The following is a 15,876-nucleotide window of genomic DNA, read 5'->3' as shown; positions in this document are numbered from 1 at the left end:
TGCAGTATTTTTTTTTAATATAAAGAAATCAAAAAATTTGAATCTGGTAGAAGAGACAGTTTCTAGAACTTCAGAGGGAGTTCAAGGAAGTGACTTCAAGGAAGATGCATTGTCAATGGCCACACTTTCTGCCACTTCCTGATTCTGCTCTTATGTCCCCTTTGTCAACTTAGCTTTATACCAAATCAGTCTAGAGTGAAAAAGCCAAGAGAACTAAAATGTTGGCGGTTTATCCCTGGTTTTGATCTACTAACTCAACTGAGTTTCCCATCTAGAGCCTACCAGCTAAGTTACTGGGTACTCAGCCACGACTGCTAAGCTCTTTGCCATGCCTCCTCACCACCCCTCCCACCCCCTGCCTTTCTAAACTTTGCGTTGACATTGTGAGGTGGAGCTTATATTAGCATGCTGTGCGTAGATGAACAGTCAGAGAACAGAGCAGCTGAGCTCCGCACCCGCTCTCCACCTCGGATCATGCCATATTTTGATCACCTGCTCTGTCCCCAGGTAGGAGCAGCAGCAGCAGGGTTTCTTTGAAGTCCCACACTTTGATCAGGTATATGGGTACCAGGGAACCACTCTCACCTGTTGGTAAAGTCATCCCTGACAGGAGTGTGCCTTTGGGGAATAAAGACAACGCCCCCACGACCTTAACCAGTGCTTCAGGTTAAAGACTGCATGCACCAAGTAACTTCAGATCGTACAACTGACTGGCTGTCACTCCAAGTTGGCACAATTGGCCAACTTGCCTAAATTGAAGTTGACTTTTCTATCAGAGTTCACGTTTCCACCAACTTTTCATTAAATTAATTATTCAAAACAATTCAGAGTTAGCGTTCTCACAGCAACTGTAACTCTGCCATGACTAGATTAAGGCGTAAATTGAACAGCATGTGTTGCAATAAAGTTAATTTTATATTCACCAGAGAACTGAGTTATAGTTGCTGTGGGAACCATCATTTTGAATCTCTTGACTTTGGTGCATTTAAATTCTCTGCCACAGCACTGCACACGGTAGCATATTTTGCATGGACATTTAATTTGCTTCAGACCATGGCCTGGCTACCCTGAACTTGGAAATCCTGTCAGAAACTAACATTTGCAGCCTTGTGATTTTTTTCCCAGTCGCCTTCCTTTTCCTGGTACCTGTGACACTATACAGAGAAAGAGCCAGGGAACCAAAGTGATCTCCTGCTTTATTTTGAAATTGCCTGCTTGGGGGAGGTGACTTTCTTTTCAAAGCACCGAGTCTCGGGCAATGTCAACTAAAGCAGGCAATGTCACTGCATTTATGTGCAGCCAGGATTCTCATCCAAGGGTATTTTTGGATCTGTGCTGTATTATTCAGTACACATGGGGTGACCTCTGAAAGCTCCAAGTCCTTGCATTGCATATGCCATTAATCATGCAGGCATGCACAGCCATATATCAGAACTTATTGGCGCTCGGGAAAAGCTAAGCAACTTTTCCCACAACCACATAAAACCCAGGCATCTCTAAATCAAGAAGCATTGCAGAGCCTCCCTAAAAGGTACGTTCAGCAGAACTGTAATAAAGCACAGGCTTGGTTCTGGTAGTGAGGGATCGGAAGCAGGTGCCGAGGCAGAGGCAGAGGCCTGTTCTGGGGTGGGGATAGCAAAGGAAGAAAGCTCTGAGATAGTTAGAGATGCAAGCATCTCGTCTACAGGGATTATTGATTTTTGTAGCTTTATTGGAAAAAATCAGTCATGCTTTCTGCCTCCTGAGGATTGCTCCACTGCAATTTGGGAGTATATATGTGTGGCAACTCTGCAGGTCAGCAGCTGAGTAGCAGCTCCCATTCGCCCGTTCAATTATCCATTTAGCTAGAATGTGACTTAGCAGAAACAGGGCTGCTGTTTTGCATGTGAAAATGTATTTGAAAAGAGGGAATTTAGTTTCTCAGTAAACGAGAAGATTTCAAAGAGGGAGCTTGCCTTTCTCCTGGGCAGGCGTACTCATTATGCAAAACTGAAGAATAGCACCTAACAATAGCATATGCCAGATTGTGGGAATTCTGAAGACCATTCTCTACTCTCTGGGAAAACAAAAGCTTCCTTACTCCTCACACTGCGGCACCCTTTGCGTGTGTGCTTCCTGCTCAAAATTATTGCAAAACTTGTATACAAACACCCTGCAGTGAGCAGTGCCCCTCCCCCATAACCCTTCAGATGATGCTAAATACTAAATTGGGGAAAAGACTCCATCACAGGATTCAAGTAGTCTCAGAACCAACGTCAGCTGGCCTGGGTCACTGGAATAGGAAGGGTGAATGACAGATGACTCTGGATTGATGACTAAGGGGGTGGGGGGGTGGGGAACACTGTGCCACTCAGAGGAGGGTAGAAGGGACTAAAGAAGAGGAGGAAAGATGGGAGTGATTTCTACTGCTTTTATGCAAGGCAAAGTGTACTGCAAGACAAGGTAGAACATGCCCTCCCTTATGAATTCATTTGTCTCTGAGTGTTCTCAGAATTTGGAGGGATTGATAAGTAAGGAAGGCTTGATGGAGTAATGAATAAATATAGGTAGTAATAGATAGATGGACGAATAGATGGATGGATAGATAGATAGGCAGATGATAGAAGATAGATAGATAGATAGATAGATAGATAGATAGATAGATAGATAGATAGATAGATAGATGATAGATGATAGATAGATAGATAGATAGATAGATAGATAGATAGATAGATAGATAGATAGACAGACAGACAGACAGACAGACAGACAGACAGACAGACAGATAGATAGATAGATAGATAGATAGATAGATAGATATAAAATGATATATAGAGAAAGGTAGGTAGATTAAATATATGTAGGTCATTAATAGATATATAGAATCATATAGAGAGGTACATAGATATAGATGATAAATGTATAGAATGATAGAGAGAGAGAGAGAGAGAGATGATAAATATATAGAATGATATACATACATACTAGATAGGCTGAGTCAAGCTAGCCCTAAGGATAAGCAGAACACAAAAGAATTTAAAAATCAACAATGATAACACAACGTTTTCTGGGAATGATCCAAAGAGACCCAAGAAGAGAAGATGAAGCTGAATAAGAACAGCCTCTGGTCCAGAGTCACTACATTAAGAACATCACTAGAGCTGATGGAAGTGAGACTGTCCTTCCTGACCCTTCAGAGCCTCTGTGAGTCTTTCGTTCTGTCCTCTCCTGCAGTCCTTCTTATACGTGCTGTGTGAAGCATGATACTCCCGTGTTGTGATCATCCTTTGTCACCAGTACCTTCTTAAACATGGCAAATGACTTTGAAAGGCAAGTAAAATCACAGCAGAGACCCAGTTCCTCCCCGTCATCCATTACTGACTCCCAACTGGGGATGTGATATGCTTGCATCATCTGGGACACATTTGTGCCTCCAAACATCTTTCTTTCCAGAGAATAGGGCAGGAAAACCTACAGGCATCTATCTGTAAGTAGCCGTGCCAGAGTCATAACTAGTACTATCCAAGCCATGGATACCCAGTTAGCTCCATGACCTCCTCATGACCTGTCTTTTAAATTTTCCCCTATGGGTCAACCACTGAGTACAAAGGACAAACTTACACTTCTGCCTAGCCTCCTCTTGATGCCAAAACACTATACACATACACACACACACATGCACACACACACACATGACAGCTGCACTTTTTTTTTCTTTTCAAAATAAAGCCAGTATGTTTAGAATAAACTGTAAAACTGTGCCCTTCACTGTCTGTGTTCTGGCCAGCTTGACATTTGCTGTCTCTATGATACCCAAGCATTCTTCTACCTCAGGGCTGTGTTCCTTCCAATGTCTCCTGCTTGGACTACTCTTCTCCCAAGCAGTTGTAATACTGGTTTTCTCCTATGCTTGACATTCTTCATTCATATGTCACCTTGTCCACAGGACTTTTCCTGACCCATTGATTAAAAAAAGAAAGATAGCTCACAAAATATTTGTTGAATGCACTCATGGATCTGCTGCAAAATCAACGTGCTGTCAGCGCGAAATGAGCATGAAACTGAGCTGGTATTTCTCCCTCAGAAGTCCTCTTCCTTTGGTTCCCACACACTAGTCTCATCAGGGGCTACAAACAGAGCAAGAGGCAAAACAGCATCGCCATGCAGCCACTTCCGCTGTAGGATCTTTGTAGCGCACAGTCTGGTTCTCAGCTTCAGTGACTCCATCTGTTTGTGTCCACAGATGAGCCCTCTACTTGTCCCCTCATACTACCCAAATTTACATCTAACCCCAAAATGGCCATTTATTCATTCCACAGTGAAGAAGCCTTACACTTCCAGTATCTTCTCTCCCTAAAGGGAACTCTATGTGGGTAATGAAGTTTAAAATCAGAAGTTTGCTTAGAAAGCAAGGAATCAAAGCAAAAATATTGTCACTTCTCCCTTTCCATAGAGAGCCCCAGAGAGTACCAAAATGCCCTTGTAAGATGACATATTGTTTGCATATAACCTTCACCACACATCTGCACCCTTTAAACCATCTCTGGGCTATCCATCATACCTAATGCACGTAAATGCCATATTAAAAGTTGTAGACCAGGCTGGGCATGGTGCCTTTAATCCTAGTACTCGGGAGGCAGAGGCAGGCGGATTTCTGAGTTCAAGGCCAGCCTGGTCTACAGAGTGAGTTCCAGGACAGCCAGGGCTATACAGAGAAACCCTGTCTCGGGGAAAAAAAAAAAGTTGTAGACCATGTTGTTTAAGGAATGATGGTAAGAAAAATCTAAACATGTTCAGTGAAAGTGCAAAAGGTTCAAGGAAAGACTGGTTGAATCTGAGAATCAGAACCCACAGATTCAGCCAATGGCATGATAGGATAAGGCCATCCTCTCCCATAGAAACCTACCAAGCTAGAAAAGAACCAAGTATACTGGGCTTCTACCACTTGGAGGGCTGATGACCCCACTAACTAACATTAATTAACTCCAGTGAGCTTCAGCTACTTCAGCCACATGAAATGATGAGATGTATTCCTATGGTCCTTGCAATGGCTTGGTGACGTATATAGGCTGTGGATTATTGAGCTAGCACTCCTAAGTGACAGACACCATTGCTTCCCTCCCCTCCCCTTCATGGGGCAGGGTAGATTTCAGAATAGTCCTGAGACTTTCTTTATCCCTCAGCGACACCACCTCATCCTGTTAATATACTGAGTTGTGGGTGAAATTTCTTACCCTGTGATCCTTAAGAGAATTTAAGAACCATTCTTCCTGTCTTTTAAATTTTCCCCTATCGGTCAACCACTGAGTACAAAGGACAACCTTACGCTTCTGCCTAGCCTCTGTGATGTCCATTATGGCGACATTTTACTCAGGAAATTCTCCAGGAAGTTACTTCACCTTTCTCGTTTCTTTCCAAGTCTTTAAAAGTGCTCTCCTAGCTGTGTTGACTATGTGCATCGTTTTTGCCTGGCTGTGTTTTTCTGCTTTAAAAACAATATTTTATGGCATAGCTCAGACTGGCCTCAAACTTGAGACCCTCTTGCCTTGGCCTTTGGAATCCTGGAATCACATCTGTATGTCTACACAACCAATTCTGTTCCTATTTTAAGTAACAGGATATGCACCAATCCATGTGCTGATGAAAGACTTTCCTGAAGCATTCAGACTCTGCTGGCCCTGTTGGAGAATCACTCTAATGATAACAGCAGTAGTAACATCATCTATACAGGAGATTTGCCATGGGCCATAGTCTCTTATTAAACCTTAAGAGCTCGAAGGCATCAATACTTTGCAGGCTCTGGTTTTGTATGGCACAAAGGGCTTATGCACTTTGCTTAAAGGTCGTGAAACCAAGGGTAGAGTTAAGATTCAAACTTGTTCAGTTCAGACACAGACCCTAAGTGTAGCTGAGCCCACATCACAGTTTCCACTCCTGCAGATGCAACCTAACTGCAAACTGGGAAGAAAAGTATATCAGAGTTGTATATAAATGGCCTCTTTTTTTCTCTTTCTTCCTTCCTTCCTTCCTTCCTTCCTTCCTTCCTTCCTTCCTTCCTTTCTTTCTTTCTTTCTCTCTCTCTTTCTTTCTTTCTCTCTCTTTCTCTCTTTCTTTCCTTCTTTCTTTCTTTGTTATTACTTCCTAATACCAAGCAGCAACTACCAATACAGCATTCACATTAACACTGTCTTAGGTATAAGCCATATAGATGTGATATAGGATATTCATGAGGATTCTGTAGGCTACATATAAATACTGCACTGCACCATTTCATATACACCCTTGAGCAGTTGAACTGTGTTGGTGTCTGAGGCAGGTCCTAAAACCAAACCTTGGTAGATGTTAAGGATGAATGACTTTATTGTCCCAGACTGCCCAGATGTCTTAGTCCCAACAGGCATACTGAAGGGCCTCATACTCCATGTGACAAGTGACATATTCTATAACTCTGACCTCTTCCCCTTCTCTGGAGACCTTTATCTCTGTAGTTACCTTCTGCCTCAGCAATGCCCAGTCAACAACCCCCCTCCCCACTTTCTCCCCCAGCAGACTTCCTCAATCCCCTAATCTCACTTCTTGACTTTAGCCATGACTCCAGGGTACCTGGGGACTCATGGGTCTCCTGAGATGAGCTTCAATGCACAAACGTTTATGGCCATTCCTGAGCAAACTGGGATAGCTATTCAGCCTAATGGCGAGCAGGTCTGCTGAGCCTGTCCAGAGCCTGAAGTCAGACTCCTGGCTCTCCTGATATCTGCCTCTGCTACTCTGGCCATATTACTTAGTTTCTCCATGCCTCTACTTTTTCATGTGTAGAATGGGAGTACTAATAGTACCTACCCCAGAGTTCACTGTAACCACTGACTGACCTTGTTTGTGAGAAGCGCCTGGGATTGTTGCTCTCAAAATTTGGTATCATAGTCATGGTATAGAACACTTCCTAAAATCTAGAAATTCAGTCCTGGGGTAGCTTCTTTGCCTGGCCCTTTTAACATCTCTAAGAACCAGACATTTCATATTTTCTTACATTTCTTGAAATTGTGCTGGATACAGTTACAAAAATGGCAATTGATTGTTGGCCTGATTTTACATTCGTTTAAAGAGAGCCATCAGCCCTCCAGGAGTAAGAAGTCCGTGCCTGCAGGCCTCCTAGGTGTTATTTGTATTTTTATGACCCTCCTGTGGCTATCAGGAGACTCAGTGGGTGTAGAATTGGATGGTTAAAAATAACAAATAAGAAATCAAAGGCATGCCTGCCCCTATTTCCATACCGGTAGGTACCACATTCATTATTTGCTGGACAGCCGTGGGAATGAGCGGCATAAGTTAAAACAACTTGATCATCCTCAAAGAAAGAAATTAAACCTCTGGGCTCTCTTCTCGTCGTCATCCTGGTCTTTGTATGACACTAGTCACCCTCTTAATCTACCTACGTGCCTCCTCTTCCACCTCTCCGGGTGCTCCAGTCTGTCTCTTTCAGTTGGGAACTATCTGCATCTTACAGGTTTTGAGTCTGAAAACTCCATACTGGCACGCCAGAGACTGCCCCTGCCACAGCCTGGTTTTGGACCCTGTGTAGCAAGCAGCAGCTGCTTCTGCTGGGGAAAGGATCTTCCTTCCAGCCCTCAGGGCATGGCCAGCAGGAGGCTTTTCCTTTTACCTGGCTGCTGAATCAAGGGCATGATAAAAACAGCAAAGAAACACAGCCTAGGTTTCTTTTTCTTTTCTTTTTTTCCCTAAGTTCATCCAACAAATATCTTTATGCTAACCACTGGGGTGAGCACTGGGAACCCAGCCATAAACAACAGAGCCAAAGTCTCTCACTCCAGAGGCGTTGATGAGCCCAGGAAGGAGGCCATTAAACCACTGGTTCTTAGCGTTCATTGTGTAGTGGAATATCCTAGAGAGTCATAGAGAAGAAAAAAAAAAAAAGAAAGGGCTGGGAGTGTAGCTTAGTGGTGGAGGATTATTTAATGTGAGCAAGGCCCTAGGTTCAATTCCAATACTAAAGGAAGAAAGAAAAATAGGGGCAGGGGGGTGGCACAGAGGATAATTCTCATGCTGCTCCACATTTGGGGTTCAAGCATGAGGACAAGAGTTCAAATCCACAACAGTCACATAAACGGCCTGCCTGCAATCGCAGGGCTTGGGAGACAAAAGCAGAGAGCCTTTCCCTTGGAGCAAGCTACTTACCTAAACAAACAGAATCAGTGAGTTGGATTTAGTGAGCAACCATGCCTCCATATACAAAGTGAGGGGTGATCAGTGAGAATACATCACGCTTGTCTCTTGGCCTTCACGTGTGCATCAATACACACTTGCATTCATCAGCACATACATGATGCTCCCTCGGACATGTGAACTCCTGTCCACACATCCATAAACACTACATGTATGTATGCATGCAAGAAAGAAATAAAAAAGAGACAGAGAAACAGAAAGATGGTGACATCTGGGCTCTTCCCTTCAGAAAGGTGGAGGGTTTTGGTTTTTTTTACAGGCTGAGCCAAATAGAAGAATGACCAAGGTATTTGTAGTCAGGCTGAAGGCTACTACTTTCAACAAAGGCAGAATGATGGTAGGTGTGAGCAAGGAAGAGAGAGTGCTATGGAGTGGGTGGGGGTGGGAGTGCTATGTAGGGTGGGGGGATATGCTGAGCAGGAAGTCAGGAAAACAACCCCCTGGCAGGATGGTCCTGATGAGCCAATATGAATGGCATTGCTGAAGTGGATAGGGTGGTCTCAGTTCAGAGAGAGGGGCTTTGAAGAAGCCCCAAAAAAGGATCCATATTCCAGAGGCCTAGAGGGCAACATGGTGGAGCCCAGAGAACAGAAGCATAATGAGAAGAGACTATTCCAACTACAGATAAGACAGGCCTTTGAGGTCCTGTTTGGGGCTCAGGACTTAATCCCAAAGTAGTGTTCACAGAGCAGGCATTGAGGCAAGGGGAGTGGAGGAGAGGGCTTGTTGTAAGAGAGGGTAACCAGCCTTCCCAGAGGGTGACTCAGCACTGACGAATGAAATCCAAGCACAGGCTTTTCTTGCTGAAGCCGATTCTGTAAGGGTCAGGAGCTGTAAGCCTACAGTGAGAAGCTATTCTTCTAGTTCAGGAGAGAAGCTTTAGATCAGTAGTGAAAGTCCTGTAAGATGGTCAGCAGTCTTGTCACAAGCGCTTGATTAGCATGTGCTTTGGCAACACTGACCCATGGGCTCCAAGTCCAGTAGCCAGCTCCCAGCATCCTCCTTTGATGGATAAAGTGGAATCACAGGCTTGTGTAGAACCCCAGGCAGCTAGAGGACACTGACTCCCCCAAACTCACTCAATAACTGACCAGAGATTCCTGCTCAAAAAAGAGCTTCCCCCACCCCTACTATTGCCTACCTTCCCAGTTTCCTCCTCCGTGACTTCCTACTTGAACAGAATTGTAATGCATTAAGGACCCGAGACTCCAGCGCAGTAAGATGCGTCTCCTTTTGCCTTTTTTTCCCCTCCAAATGAGAAGGATCCTCTTCACTTTTTTCAAGTTCATCACTTTTTCTGTGGCCACAGCTGAGCTTGCCGCACGCCTCTTCCCACACAGACAGAAATGCTGCTGATGGAGAGAATCCAGGTGCATCCACACACGTGCAGCAGACAGCTGAATCCAAATTCCTATCACCTCGTGGCTGATCGGCTGTTTCTGTGGCCGCTGGCGTGGAGGGGAACAATTTCTGCCTTCTGAGCAAAAGTTACTTCCTCCTCCTCCACAGTAGACCGTGTCAAGGCTCTGCCTGTGCCTCACATAGCACTGTACCTGCCCCCACCTCTGCAGACCCTCAAAGACATACAGATGCTGTGGAAACAGAGAGAAACATCTGCCTCTCGGTTTTCCATGTCTGCTGACACAGCAGGGACAGCTGTTCAACTGCAGGTTCATGTCCATTCCACTGTGTACCTAGAAATGGGATCCCCACATAGCTCCTACCTGACACGTGGGTGAGCAAGGACAACCTTGCTGTTTACCAGGGACTAGGAAGCCTCTTTTGTCAACCAGTCTTCTAAATGCAGTTGCAGTTCTCCCCCAGACTGTGACCCAGAGCACCCTAGCGCTGCCACCGCTCTTTAGTATAAATGGCAACTGAACCACTAACAATCCAGGATGCCCAATAACTCTGCTATCCTCAACTAGAAAGAGGTCCACAATGGAATAGCAGATTACACATCTCCCCTATGTGTGCTGCTTAAATCTGGTGATGTCCAGTGCCAAGAAAACAATAACATTTCCACAGTTTAAAGGGTGTTGTCCCTACTTTAGCTGACATCATAAGCCCAACTCTTGGGGCTGGTTAAATGGCTCAGTCAGGAAAGCACTTGCTGCAAAAGTAGACTTGTTGTGATCCAGTGAACCCATGTGAATAAGCCAGGCAATGCACTGAATGTCTGCAACTCTAGCAATGGGGAAAGGAGTCGGAGACAAGGCAATCTTTGGGCTTTGCTGGCCAGCCCGTCAAAGAAGTGAGTTCCAGGTTCAGTGAGAGACCCTGTCTCTAAGCATAGCATGGAGAATAACTGTGGAAGAAGATAGCCCATGTCAACTTCAGCCTTCACACAGGTACACACACACAGGAACATACACACACACACACACACACACACACACACACACGGGAACACACACACTATTGCTAGTTTAACACACAATGAGAACATTGAGAGAATGAGAACATCCAAGTATGTAATGGAAGCACACACTGAGAACACTAGAGAAAATTCTAGTTAAAACAACAACAACAACGTTAAATTAGTATGAGCTCTCTGGTTTTCCTGATCAGTGAGTGAGGTAAAGTGGCTTGTGGTTGGGGCTGTACTTCAAGAGCCTCCCAGTAGTTAGAGGACCAGCAGCAGCAGCAACTGTATCCACTCTCTCAGCAATATGCATTCTATCCATTAGGCACTAGTGATGCCCCAAACTCTGCTAAAACTTCATCTTGCTTATTTTGTTTAACACAACTGCTGTCTCTCCAGAGTAAGTATTGTCATCGTTTGAAGTAAGTTACTCCATTAACAAACATTTATGGTCTGGCATGTGCCAACTGTCCTTCTAGACCCTGAAACTGTATCAGGGGACAAGAGGAGACAGAATACTGCCTTTGAAGATGCTATTCTGTTGAGAGAAACAGTACATAACATTAACTGAGTGGGAAAAGGCAGAGTTTTACAGGCAGACTGGGCTCAAAGAGGTACATCTACCAGCCTAAGGTCACATGCATAGAAAGAGGCAGATCTGGTTTCAATTCCAGACCTTTCTGCCTCCAAACAAAGTTATGGTTTCCCCTCAGTTGAGAAAAAAGGAAGCTTTTCTTGGGTTTCATAGCAGGCTGTAATGGTCCTCTACTGGCCTGAACTGAACAGGCAGGTGCCATTTCTGAGGCTTGCTTTGTAATCTGTGTTTACGTGTGGCCAGTCTGTGTTCTCTCTTGCCTTTCCTGCATTGGGGTGCATTTTCTTCACTGTGCTTGCTGAAGAATGTTAAAAGCCCATTCATCCCTCCTTACTTCCCGAACAGTATTAGCCACTTACATCTACCTGTAAAATTGCCACACACTGCAGAATGTGTCTTAATGCTGTTTTAGACAAGTGTTTTTATAATTAGAGCTGTCTTCAAGCCCATTTACTCTCCCCTCTTTTTCTGGGCCCTAGATATTATTTTGTTCATGCCCAACTTTTGTTTAAGTCAAAAAGCCTGCCTAGCTAGTAGCTCTGTCAGCAAGACCATTCTCTGCTTCTTTTTTTTTTTTTTTTTTTTTTGGTTTTTCGAGACAGGGTTTCTTTGTATAGCCCTGGCTGTCCTGGAGCTCACTTTGTAGAGCAGGCTGGCCTCGAACTCAGAAATCCGCCTGCCTCTGCCTCCCGAGTGCTGGGATTAAAGGCATGTGCCACCACGCCCGGCTCCTTTTTCCTTTTCTTTTTTTTTCCAGTGATTGATATTTATATGAAAGAGGTCTTGGAAATTATGGGACTTCTACCAGCCATGCTGACTTCCTTCATTCATTCCTGGCCATGCTTGACATCAATCATTCATTCGTTCACACACACACCAACTACCCACTGAGTACTACAATCCCACGGAAAATAAGTTAGACATGGTCCCTCACATGACAGGTGAACAGCCCAACAGGAATGCCCAGCACAGCTATTTAATTGAGCACTGAGAAGTTCTAGGAAGACCATTCAAATTGTAGTTAGTAACAAAGGCCATAGGATACAACTCCCAAAGATGGACTCTTGGGATACATCCAGGCTATATCCAACTGTAGCATTTTGTCTAAGCTCAGTTAAGAGGTACACTCAGCCATGGTGATTGGAGCTAGCTCCAAGAGATGAGAGAGACAGTGGGAGGGGAGGGTCACTCCAAGGCTTCCGTCTCAGGAGTGGATGAGTTCAGGTGCCATTCATGGATGGAGGATACAGTTTAGTGAGAACAAAAGGAAAGAGGTTGGATTCCTCTGACTTGGAGTTGACCTTGAGTGAACAGACAGGGATGCTGACGTGAGAGCAGGGGTGTGTCCGGGGCTGGAGCTGAAAGGACTCAGGCATCACATAGCAGTATGGCTTTGGTTTGTGTAGAGATAACTGCATGCATCTGTGTGAGCTGGGGATAGAGTGTGAATTGACAAAATCAACCATGTTGCTGATGCCCTTGCAAGCTTTTCCTGAGAAGGAGGCATCTGCAGTTGGAGAAGAAGGCTCCTTCCACTTCTCGGCTGTTGAGGGAGATATAGATGGACAGGTAGAAATGAATCCTGTTCATTCAAGCCCTGTTAGTCTGAGACCAGGCCAGGCCCTTCGAACTCACAACCAACAACCATGGCTGAGATCTAATGAAGCCAGGGTTTTCGGCCTCAGTCCTGTTGACATTTGAACCTGTGCCGTTCTTGGAGGGTGGGGGTAGCATTCTCCTGTGCCTTTAGGATGTGGAATGGCATCCCTAGCCTCTACCCATGAGTTGTCAAGTGTTACTACCCCTAAAGATGACAATCAAAAATATCTCCAGACATTATCAGACATCCCCCAGAGAAAAAAGAGGAAAATCTTTTTATAAATCCTTTGTTAAGAACCACTGGTCCAGGGTCATGATAGAACCTGAAACCCCAGGCAGCCATCAGTTCCTTCTAGCTGAAGAAATAAGCATCCAAACAGGGGTGCCTTCCAGGAGTCTAAACCAGTCATTTAGAGGCAGGCGTTCGAGGAAATCCGAAAGCCAGCCTGAAACTCAGAAACTTGGATGCCCAAGTGTGAGCCCATAAGCCAATTCCAACTTCAGTCATAGCATCCTCTCCAGAGAAGAGCTGCCACCTGATGCCCATTTACCCTCCAGACTAATTACTTCCTAGGTTTTGTTTTTCCTTAAGCAGCAGCTGGCTTTGCACTTTACAAACACAAAGAGTCACCTCCTCAGAAGGCCACCAGCAGAATGAACTTGCGCTAGGGCTAGCTTGGGGTTGCCTAGCAACGCCACGCACCTACCAAGGCTGCTTTCTTCCTCTTCAAGCTAAAAGCAAAGTCCTGTCCATTAATTCCCAGCTGCCCTGAAACTTCTCAGAGATTTGCCAGCTCCCGCTGTTCCTGTTTTCATCTTCCTCGTAGGATGTGGCAAAAACTCGCTCCTCTGCCCTGTTTACCTCACTTCAGTTGGTCAGAATGAAAAGAGAAGGGGGGAGGCCTCATTCCATAGAAGAGCATACATATTTTGAGCACATATCTCTGACTGACATGCTGGGGCTCTTGGCAAATTTAAATTTTATGTGGTGGACGTGGGTTTCCTACACAATGAATCTTCTGTTGAGACTCTGGGCGTGATTTCAGTGAGACAGGAGGCCTCAAAGTAGCTAAACAGCAAAGCACACATACCAGAAACCGTGTTGAGTAAACGTTCAGAGGCCTGTCATTTAGGGCATTCTCTGTGATCTTTTCCCCCACACTCTGCTGGTGGTAACTGTAAGGCAGAAGGTGGTGGCAGATTGACCACGATCTCGTTGTTTTTTTGTTTTTGTTTTTGTTTTCTCTGAGAACTCATCCAATGTCTCTCAGGCTTTTCCTCCTGAGCTCCATTTTGCTCCCACAGAAATGTTTGTGGCATATCTCTGGAAGTGAGGGAAGCTTCCCTTGGGGCACTGCCTCAGGATGTGAGCAGGAGAGACATCAGCGGTTCCCCAGGCAGGGCCTCAGATACCTCATTGGTAAGGAAAGATGCAAGATCCTGAGCTGGACTTTGTTGTAAGGGGAGGCATGGAGACCAGGATGTGTATGTGTGGACATTGCTAGAGTTAGCACCAAACCAGACGCCCTGCTCCAGGGCTCCTTGTTTCCTCCTCAGCACAGCTGCCTCCCTGAGACTACCCCCAGAGAACTTCCCTGTTGGCATACTCTTCATTCTGATCCTAATCTTCGCAGGATGGGAGGGAGCAAGCCGAGACATTTCCTAAAGCAGTCAAACTCAACTGTGGGTCCGATGACCTTTCTCCTTAGGAGGAGTCACACCACTGACACATGCGCAAATTAGGTTTCTCAGCACCCACATGAGGGGTGCTTGAGGGAAGAGAGGCTGGATGCCAGGTGAAGGCCTTTGGAAAGCCGGGGAGAGATGCACACTTTGATTCGCAGGAAGGTTCCAGATCAGTTACCACTATGGTTAGAAAGCTCTTTGATCTCAGCCTGGCATGCATTGGTGTAGTTTAAAAAAACAGATTCAGAAATGGAAGTGGCCACGGAGGGAGAGAGCATTTTCAGGATGTGCAGATAGTTACTTACAGGGACAATTAAATTAATGGTCATTGGAGTATATTTAAATGAAGCAAGGAAATACAGCTCCAACTGCACAACTCTATAACTTTCCCAAGTGTCATTGTGGTGTTCGTTTACAACAGGTAAATTTTAGGGTATGTAGATTATGCCTCAATAAAACTGCTCAAAGAAAGAAAAATGAAATGGAAATTAAATAGAGATTCTCACCAGCAAGTAGGTTGTATGAGTGTGGGCACATAGTACAGACCTTCTGCTTCTCTGTTTCACAAAGGGCCAGGGTAGCTCGGCTGACGAAACTTTCCTCTTCTGCTCGCTCAGCTCCCTTTGTCGGCTCAGGCTGTGGGAGTCTATGCTACAACTGCTGTAGCATATTAAATGCTGGAGCATTTAATAAATTAAATAGGCTGCTTATTTCACAACAAAGGAAGGGGCTGAGGGAAAGAAAGAAAAGAAAGCCATAAAATACGAACTGCCCAGACTTCATTGCCCTGCCCCTGTAGACAGGAATAGAGTCTCTGTCCATGTCCCCAGCTCATGGCACCCAACACCTACTCCTTCCCTGGCCTTTAAAATCCTGCTCTAGTTTTAAATCTACCATAAATAGGTGGTGATAAGCAGCCAACATTTTGAAGTGTCCCTTAAAGCTATTACGAGGATAAGGAAATAGCGCAGCAGAGCTGTCCAGCTCTTTCTTGGTCACAAGTAGCTCTTAAAAATCATATGTAAATCTATCTTAAAATTCTACAAGATGGAAGGTGTTTTGACTCTAGGCTGGTAGGGAATTTTTTTTCTCTTATATTCAGAAGGTTTAGGAAGAGAGAGAGAGAGAGAGAGAGAGAGAGAGAGAGAGAGAGAGAGAGAGAGAGAGAGAAAGAAAGAAAGAAAGAAAGAAAGAAAGAAAGAAAGAAAGAAAGAAAGAAAGAAAGAAAGAAAGAAAGAAAGAAAGAAAGAAAGAAAGAAAGAGGAAGATAGAAAGGAAGGAAGAGGGGAGGAAGGAAAGGAAAGACGAGAAAGGGAGGAAGGGAGAGAAGAGAAATGAAGGGAGGGAAGAAGGAAGGGAAGGAAGAAAGGGAGGGAGGGAGAGAAGGTAGCTAAATGAGCAGCTTCAAGAT

General features: G+C 44.8%; 1 protein-coding gene across 22 annotated transcripts in view; it reads left to right on the top strand.

Annotated features, from left to right (window-relative positions):
* Positions 1 to 15,876, top strand: part of Tenm2 (teneurin transmembrane protein 2) — a 1,230,398-nt gene that overhangs the window by 1,113,952 nt on the left and 100,570 nt on the right. The window lies entirely within an intron of this gene.

Source organism: Mus musculus, chromosome 11, assembly GCF_000001635.26.
Source record: "Mus musculus strain C57BL/6J chromosome 11, GRCm38.p6 C57BL/6J".
NCBI classification, from domain to species: domain Eukaryota; kingdom Metazoa; phylum Chordata; class Mammalia; order Rodentia; family Muridae; genus Mus; species Mus musculus.
The sequence above is the reverse complement of the archived record's forward strand: the minus strand, read 5'-3'. Positions and strand labels throughout refer to the sequence as shown.